Raw genomic sequence first — 10,012 nt, 5'->3', positions numbered from 1 at the left:
ATGTGTGTTGGAAAAATATAATTAATTATACACTAAAACTTTGGTTTCTCAGACTTTTGCACAAGGCAGGGTTAAAGTTGATAGTGTCATACAAATCCATTTTAGAGCACATAAAACACAGGATATGTTCAGGTAAGTACATACATAAATATTTCCAAATTTCAGTAACTGGTCCTTCTGCTACGTAAATTACTAATGTTAAAGATAGTATAGGGCCGGGTATTTAGCTCAGCTGTTCGGTGGCCTTCCTTGCAAGCGCAAGGACCCGATTTCAATACCTGGTACCAAAAAAAAAAAAAAAAAAAAAAGATAATATAGATCAGTTATATGACTTTTCATGCAATGAGTGCTTATATCCGTCTCAACAAAATATTGAATTGTCTTTCACAAGCTTTCCGTTATTTGCAAATCAATACGAAGACTTATTTCTCGTACACAATCTATTGGAGCAATAGGGAAAATTGATTTGCTAATGTAGCTACTGGGAAGTCTTCCCCATCAGGACTTTATCAGATTTGTAAAGGTTGTCAATCACATTAAAAGCAGGCCAGTAAATTCTTGATTTTGCTTTCTCAGATAGGTGAGGACCAAAGCCACATTTAATTCCATCGTGAAGTTCACTGGCTTTTGAAAGAAAAGGCCCTTGTCTGTTGAAATTGTAAGAAAAACTTCAGGACTTCCAAAAGGAAGCCCTCAAGACTGTGGATGTGGCTGTGTATTGGCTTGGCAAGTTTATTTTATAGATCCAGTCATCCAAAGACTCTTTTTTAAAAAATACAGCTATGGTTTTTTTGGTTTTGTTTTGGTTTTTTTTTTTTGGTTTTTTGAGACAGAGTCTCACTATGTAGTTGAGACTGATCTGGAACTCACTATGTAGCCCAGGCTGATCTCGAACTCACAGCAATCCTCCTTCCTCAGCCTCCCGAGTGCTGGGATTACAGGCATGTGCCACCATGCCCGGCTGCTGCCCTGATCTTTATAATTTCCTCCCTTGTATGAGCTTCGTGTGTGTCCTGCTCTTCTTTTTCTAGAAGCTTGAGGTTCAACATCAGATTGTATAATTGAGCTCACTGTGTTTTCCTAATATGAGTATGAATTTTCCTCCCAAGACTGCTTTCACTGTGTCCCATAGATTCTGATATGTTGTATTGTCATTGTCATTTAATTGCAGGAACTGTCTGATTTCTTCTTTAATTTCCTCTGTGACCCATTGGTTATTCAGAAGTGTGTTGTTCAATTTCCATGTATTTATGAAATTGTTTGGTTTCTTTTGTTATTGATCTCTAATTTCATCACACTATGGTCTGATAATATACAGGGGATAAATTCAATTCCTTTGCAGTTATTTATACATGTTCTATGAGTGAGTATGTTGTTTATTTTGGAGAACAATCCATGTGCAACTGAAAAGAATGTGTATTCTGATTTTGTGTGGTGGACCACTCTGTAAACATCTGTTAAATTCATTTGTTCAAGAGTTTGATTGAGTTCTACTATTCATTGTTTATTTTTTGTCTGGTTGATCTATCTATTTGTGACAGTGGTGTATTGAGGTCCCCCACCACTATTTTATTTGTGCTTATATGATTTTTCATGTCCGTTAGTATTTGTTTTATATAGTTGGGTGCACTTGTGTTTGGTGCATATATATTTATGATTGTCATCTTGCCCTCTTGGATTATTCCCTTTACAATGATGTAGTGTCCTTTGTCTCTCTCAATCAGTGTTGGTTTGAAATCCACTTGATCTGCAAAGAGGCTAGCTACTCCTGCTTTTTTGTGTGTGTTCCTGCCACATGGAGTATTGTTTTCCACCCTTCAACTTTCTGTCTATGAGTTTGTTTTTGAACTAAGTGTGTTTCTTGTATGCAGCATATCATTGGAGCTTGCTTCTTGACCCATTCTGCCAGTCTATTTATTTGGTTGGTGAATCAAAACCATTAACATTGATGGCTGCAATTGATATATATTGACTTATCCTTGTCATGACTTTATCTTTTTGTTGGATTCTCCCACTTTGCATTTAATTTCTTGTCATGCCTGATGGATTCATTCTGCTGGGCTTTCCTCATTGTCTTTTCCTAGGATATTGTTTAAAAAATTTTTAAGTGCTGGTTTGGTATTCATGAAGTTCCTAAGGTGCTCTTTGTCATGAAAGTATCTTATTTCTCCATCAGCTTTGAAAGATAGTTTTGCGGGGTACATAAATCTGGGTTGGAGGTTGTTTTCCTTTAGGGTTTGAGATATGTCACTCCATGCTTTTCTTGCCTTGTGGATTTGTGTTGAGAAGTCTTCTGTGATTCTGATGGGCTTTCCTTTGTATGTGATTTGTTTCTTTTCTCTAACTGCTTATAAAATTTTGTTCTTCTGTTGGGTTTCTGGAATCTTAACTATTATATGCCTTGTGTAGATTTTTTTTTGATCATGGCTAGTTGGAGTCCTATATGCCTCACTTATCTGTATGCCAAGTCCTTTTCCCCTTTTTGGGAAGTTTTCTGCTATTAATCTGTGAACAGTTTTTGTTTGTTTGCTTTTTGTTTTGCTTTTTTAAGATAGGGTCTCAATATGTCGTTCAAACTGCTCTGGAACTCACTGTGTAGCCCAGGCTGGTCTTGAACTCACAGTGATCCTCCTGCCTCAACCTCCTGAGTGCTGGGATTACAGGCATGCCCCACCACGCCTGGCTCTGTGAAAGGTTTTTTTAATGTCATCTGTACTCTCTCCTGTTTCTTCATTGACTCTGATTAGTCTGATGTTATTTTTCTTTGAATTGTCTAGCAGCTGCTGGCTTGATCTCTCATGGTCCCTTACTATTTTTAAGATATTTTTCTTTACCTGGTCACTAATTGCAATCATGTCTTCTATATCTGAAATTGTGTTCTGTCATTGGTTCATTCTGCTGCATAAACTTTCAGTGGAGCTTTTAATCTCCTGGAAATCTATTTGCATCTGTTTTATGGATTCCATAATGTTTTATGGAATTCCATCATGTTTCTCAGCCCCTCTATTTTTTAAAATCTGTGTCCACTATAGATTTATTAATCATGTCTTGTCCTATGGGGACAATCTCTGCAGATATATGAGAACTCATTTCTGATTTCATTTTTTCCCAGGTCCTCTTTTGTTGCCAGTTTAACGGGTCCAGGTGATTGAGTATCAGATTGTTTCATCTCATTTCCCTTTGGGTTTGCCTTAGGTGATCCCAAAGTCTGGTTTTGAGACTTATTTCTGTGTCTTCTGATTTCAACAGATGCAGCCTGCTGTGCCTTGGATGAGGCAACTTTTTGCTCACCCAGTGGTCTTCAATTCTCAGCAAGCCACCAAGTAGCCTGTACTCTGTTGCTCCCCAGTACACCAATTCTTGGGTTTAGAATGGTGGCCTTCTATATCCTTGAACTTACCTGTTGTCTGGGTGGGCTTCTGGCTGGGGCCTGTACACACTTGGGGTGGTATCTGGGTGTGCCTTTCACTGGGGTTCCTATGTACCTGTTTCCTGGAGGGGCTTTGGCAGGGGGCTGTGTACCCCAGTTTCTGTTGTCTGCATAAGCTTCTGGCTAGGGCACCAGACACTTATAAATAGTATTGGGAAAACTTGTGTGTCTGTGTAGTTCTTTTCCAGTGGTCACTTGGCTGTGGCCAATGGTATGGCAAGACTCTGGATGAAGCTTGCACTCCTGTGTAGCTCTTTTCTAGGTGGGCCTGTGGCTTGGGCATGTGTGCCCATGCTTCTAGGGTCTGTTCAGGGCCCTGGCTGGGATCCACCTGTGGCCACACCACTCTGGTCCACACAGCTGCTCCCCAGAATATGCATGCACTTATCGATGGTACTGTGGTAGTCTAAATTCAGAATTCATATATTTGTTGTAGTTAACTGGAGCAATGTGGTGTAACTTTGTGTTTTATAGGCTCACTGGTTGTCCTTCTGATACCAGAAGGGACCTGTGGTTTTCTTAACAGGTTGCAGACATTCACCTGCTGTGACCCCGTAGACCTGTACCTAAATAGTAACTTAACGTTCAGCTTTCCCATTACACAAAATTAGCCTGGAAAATTCCCTGCTTTAAATCATAAAATGTGTGCTGCCAAAAACTGAAATATACATATTCAATTTTTGAAACCTCCATGGTAAGATTGTATGAAGCAACAAGAATGTTTTCCCTTTAGAAAAAATAAATTTTAATTTTTCTTGGGTAATGATAGAAATAATTTTATTTCTATCAGATTCACCAAGCTTTAGCTTCTTAGCCCAGGGTTGTTCGCAACTGTGTAGAGTGCTTACTTAAGCACTATGTAGTCATGCAAATTAAAAATGTGTATTTCTTATTATCTATATCTTATTATCTCTCCAGATGGTGCCTAGAAATTAGTGTGTTGGGTAGAGAGGGATACTGGGGTTTAAACCCAGGGCCTTTACACAGAGCTATATCCCCAGTCTTTTTTATTTTTTATTTCAAGACAGTTTATTAGTCACTTTCCTGTTGTTGGGACAAAATACCCAAAACTCACAATTTAATTTGACTCATGGTTTGGGGGAATTCAGTCTATGGTTGGCTCCAAGGCAAAAGCAGCATGGAGGAGGGGCACAGAGGAGGAGAGCTGCTCACATCATGGAAGCCAGGAGACGGAAGGAAGGGGCCAGGGATGAGAGATCACAGCTCTAGTCACCCACTCTTTCATGAAGGCCCCACCTCCTAACAGCACATCTCCTCATGAACTCATGAATGGATCGATCCACCAATAAGTACAGAGTTCCCACTGTCCAATCATCTTCCCAAAGCCTCACCTCTGAACACAGGAGACTTTTGGGGGTACATTTTAGGTCTAAACCATAACACATAGGGTCTTGCTAAATCACTACGTTGCCCAGACCGGGCTCAAATTTGAGGTCCTCCTGCTTCAGCCTCCAGAGTGCTGGGATTATAGGTTTATGCCACCATGACCAACTTTTTTGTTTGTTTGCTTGTGTTTCTGAGACAGAGCCTTGCTATGCATTCCAAGCTGGCCTTGAACTCACTGTGTACCCCAGGCTCGTGTCAAAGTTGCAGTGATCTTCCTTCCTTAGCCTCCAGAGTAGTTGGAAGCACACGCATGCCCTTCTCTGTCCAGCTGAACTATGTCTTTTTGAGCATCACTAATCATACACGGCACGGTGTAATGCATCTTCTGATGAGAATAATGTAGTGCCTACCCAGTCCCTCCTCTAAACCCTCTATAGCTAGAGCTATGCAGCCCCTTTTCACAGGTGCCTCCCCGACGAGGGGGATCTTTCTTATCCTTGTTCATGGAAAGTTTTAGGAACCATGTGTTAATGTTTGGGAGCTTAAGAGTGATGATACTATGACATGAATATATCTTCTGGGCAGTCTTTTGGTAGCTCCAGGAAAGGGAGAGGGAGCCCCCTCCTTAAACAGGGCCCACTTTGCATAAGGTTAGGTGAGTCATCTCCTAAATTTTATCTCATAGCCTCCCGATTCACCCATTTCTTTCATCCTTACTCTCAGCTCCACACAATGGGGCTGGTTAGGCAGGATTTTAGGCTAGAACAATATTTATAACTGTGTTTTAGTGGAAGAGGAACATGTTATTCATTTTACCCCAAACACGCTTTGCATCTTCCAGTGAGTCTCAGAGCTGTCTTTAAATTCTAATTATAATATTTTCTGTAGCCTAATGGCCACTCAATTTAAAATATACATCACTGGGCTGGAGATTTAGCTCAGCAGTTTGGTGGCCTGCCTCGCAAATGCAAGGACCCGAGTTTGATCCCCGGTACCACAAAAAAAAAAAAAAAAATTAAAATATACATCACTGACATGTTGTCATGTCCAGGTTATGGCAAACTCACATCTGAGACTAGAGAATCCTTTCATAGCTCTAATATTGTAAAGGAAGAAACAAGAATCCAGAGGCCTCAAATCTAATTCTTTCTTAGCTAGTGAAAGCACCCAGGGGAAGTCAGGGATTCCTTTTCTTCCAAACGGATTCCTCAGATCATTTTTCTAGTAGTTCCAAGTGTCTCATCCAGTTATTCATATTTCTTAGTTCTCGGTAATTCTGGCCCAAGCAGTCTACTTGCATCTGTGACCTACTGCTGGCTATGTCTAGAAGCATGTGAACAAACAGAATCTTTACCGGGAAGGAAACAATCTTTCTAGAGGACGCCATAAAAAGTTTCTTTGCATTTCCCATCAGACAAGACTTCATATCAGCCTGCAGATAGCCCTGGAAGGCACCCTTGCTCTCTTCTTTTTTGTAACCTCTGTTCTGGCTGCCCCTTGGTACTGTCCGAGGAGAGCAAGGCCATGCTGATCCTGGGAGGCCTACAGAGGCTTCGTGGGGTATCCAGATTTCCTTTACTGCAATGAATACTTGAGAAAAACATCTTAAAGGAAAAAGTTTATTTTGGCTCATGGTTTCAGAGGTTTCTGTCTTTGGTCAGCTGACTCCGTTGCTTTAGGCCTGTGGTGAGGCAGAAACATGGCAGAAGGATGTGGTGGAGGGAAACAGCTTGCCTCATGGTTGTGAGAGAGAGAGAGAGAGAGAGAGAGAGAGAGAGAGAGAATTGGAAGGAAAGTTGTTTTTCAGATTTTGCAGAAAACTATTTATATGATAATTTAAAAATTTCTCTATCATAACAATAGCACAGTGTCTATCTTAAAATACCATTTAGGCATAGAAGACTATAGCAAAATTCTGTGTGCCCTTTCAAGATGAAGTTACTGCTGCCGTGCAGTTCTCCAGAGAGAGAGAGCTCCAGTGTCAGCTTCTGCTGCATGTGGGAGTGACTGTGTGATCTGTCCTTATCAAAAGATCGCCAGCAGAGGGAAGCATCCCCTTTGGGCTGAGGCGGTCAACTTCCCAGCACACTGCCTTTCATCCCTGATTGTCATCTGGCTAAATGCAAAAGATCCATGGAGATGAAGGTTTAGGGAAGGGTGGAGCCACAAGATCCAAGGATCTGGATCCTGAGTCATTGTTTTAGAGGAGAGCTGCTTGCTCAGGAACTTTTACCCCAAATTTGTGTGAGTAGGAAATGGCCTTTTATTGTGCCATGTGATTAAGATTTGGGGTTATTTGTTATATAGCAGCTGGAGTTTATTACCCTGACTAATATGCATAAATTACTTAGGATGAAGGTGAGAATGAGAAATACAGCTCAGTGGTTTAATCCATACACATTTAAGGTTGCAGTGTCTTCTTCATGGATTAGCTTTTTATCATACAGCACATCTCTTTTCCTGTAATGCACTTTCCTCTGAATTCTATATATTGATGTTGCCACTCTTGCTTAGTTTTCATTGTCTGTATGAAATATTTTTCCATTCTTTAACTTTAAATCTTCCTGGATTGCTATCTTTGAAATGAGTTAATTACAACCAGTATATGATTGACGGGGGGAGAAAAGAGAAAAGGGCGTGGGAGAAGACAGCACCCATGGGTCACACATACAACATGGGGAACTGGAGACCCAGGGCCCGGAATTCCTTACTTCACAAATGGAATCAGCATCTCTCTTTGTCCTGCCTAAAAATACAGTGCACCAATCCAGTTGTTCTTCAGTTGCACTATGCCCCAATTCAGAGGGTTTAGAGACTAGAGAGACAGAGTCCCTTAAGTCTCACAGTGCCTGCTAAACAGACGCAATGGTAGGGGTTAAGTGCTTGTCCAGCTGGAAAGCTGAGGAGTGAGGTGTGAAACAAATACACCACAAGGTGCATATCCAGACGTGACTCTGGGAGCAGAGGATGGAAAACTCATTTTGCTTGCATAGAGTGTCTGCCATTTGCTCCTTGAAGAAAGGCGACGGCCTCTGGATGTCTCTTCAGCCCCAGGTACAGACAGCCTTAGGCTCCTTGCAGCTCTCAGAAATGAAGTCCACAGCTCCGGCCTCAACCTGTCACTGCTGCTTCTGATACTCTCTTGTGGTTCTTCCCATCCAGGCCACCTTTTGCTGGGTCCCTCTCCTCCTTCCCACCCATGACCCCACAGCATCCTCATATTTCCCCTTCCTTCTCTGCTGTTTGGAGGCCAAGACGCTACGCCACTGGGGAAGCGATCACGCTGCCCACTTCTCCATTTATCAGGCCCCATTGTATCCCCAGGGCCAGGACCCCAACACTAGTTTTCTCTGGTCCTCTAATGAGAGGGGCAGCACCGTGGCCGTCCTAGGAGAGAGTCACCGTACAATACCACTCTCCCCTTCTGCTCACACCAGTCAAATTCAGACTTGGGAGAGGCTTCTCTGGGAACAAGCACTCGACCTGGCCCTGTGGATTTGCCAGTTCTCACAATGGTCCACATTGGCCATGTTTTTATAGCTTTAGAATGTATTTCGTGATCTTTGAAATAAAATATGAATTCGGTACAGTGGGAGTGACAGTGGGTTGTAGGATTCATGTCTAAAGGGGCTTTGGGATCTCATTTGGTGCGCCTCTTCATTATTCAGTCCTGCCGCTTGACGGCGCCAGAGACTGCTCTGCCACACAGAGACGCTGCATCCATGCAGCGGTGTTCAGGTGAAGTCACTGGCCCTATACTGACCGCTCTATCAGCCAACTGTGCGGCGTTCAAGTCACTTAACCTCTCTGGGTTTCAACTTCCTCCTTTATAAAAGGATGAGGATGGAATGAGCTGCCCCAAAAGGCTTCTTCCAGATTTAGCACTTCAGTTTCCTCTGTGTACTAAGGAAAACTTGGAAATGATAGAACAGTATAGATTCTTATTTCCTGGGGCTTTTGAAAGTGCTCCTGCCTTGGACCTGGACTTCCCTGTCCTGGGCACGACTAGAAATTAGTCATGGCGGGGTTGTTCGGATGGGGTAATGACAGAGCTGTGACTGACAACAGCAGAAAGTGAGGCGTGGAGAAAAATCAGGGGTGGAAATCTCATGAGGTCTCCTCCTACAGGGTCCTGGCCAGTGCTAGGAAAAGGAGCTGAGGCAGGTGGTTACCCTTTTCATAACCATCCTGAGCTCTGTAGAGCTGTGTGAGAAATAACAGCTATGAAATGAAATGCCAGTCAAACCTACCCAGGGGCTTTGGTGTAACTCAGCAGCCCCATTGAAGGGCAGGCAGTTATCTTAATAGCACTCTGAGGACAGGAGAGCTTCCTTCATCAGCTCCTATCCTAATTGAGGTGTACGTGATATTGTTTTGGCTTCTGCCAAGTTGGGTAGGAAGAGAAAATGCAGCATGTAGCGTTGGTCCTGAATAAATGAAGTTAATGCATGAAAGACAGAGCAAGCACTGCCCTTGGGAGGCCACGTCCCTCCACCACTCTATCCTCTGCGAAGATGGTATTGGCTCAGTTCCCAGGAGGGTGTCTCTAGCTCCTGGGCAGAGAAGACGTGGTGGTGGCACAGTGGGGCCAGCCTCCCAGAGCCAAATAGTGCTCGGGTATTGGTGGGCCTCGGGGAAGCTGAAGAGAATGCTTGGGGGTGGGAGAAAGGGTGATCTCACATGTTGTCGGTCTAGGGGACAGGCAGAGGCAGCCCGAGGAGCTCTGAACACTGCAAAAACACCTTATTCTGTTGGTGGCAACATCAAAATGCATCATCTTCCCTTGTAGAGATGTCACGTGGGGGACACGGGTCAGTAAAGTGACATAGAAGTCTGGGGAGCCGGGGAGGGGGTGTACGCCTACAGTCTCAACACTCTGGGAGGCTGAGGCAGGAGGGTCAAAAGGCCGTACTCTTCAGTGAAATGAGTAAGTCACCCACGTGCAAATACCAAATAGTTTCTCTGGTAAAAGTGTAAATAAGGATCAGAATGTATAATTGATGTTGCGTAATAGGAAGAAAAGGTCTAAAGGAGTAGGGGAAGTGGTGGTGGTGGGGTAAGGGAAAGGTCAAAAGGAAAAAGAAAAAATATGTGAAAAGGAAAAATATGGAAACAATTCTTTGTAAAGGGGGAAGGGTGGAGGGGGTGAAGGGAGGGCTGGGGAAATGGGGAAAAATAAGAACCAAGATAAATCATGTAAAGGTACAAGATCCCAGTGATGAATGACTGTATTGT

Source organism: Fukomys damarensis, unplaced genomic scaffold (genome assembly GCF_012274545.1).
Source record: "Fukomys damarensis isolate Sample0158 unplaced genomic scaffold, DMR_v1.0_HiC HiC_scaffold_19, whole genome shotgun sequence".
Taxonomy (NCBI): domain Eukaryota; kingdom Metazoa; phylum Chordata; class Mammalia; order Rodentia; family Bathyergidae; genus Fukomys; species Fukomys damarensis.
The sequence above is the reverse complement of the archived record's forward strand: the minus strand, read 5'-3'. Positions refer to the sequence as shown.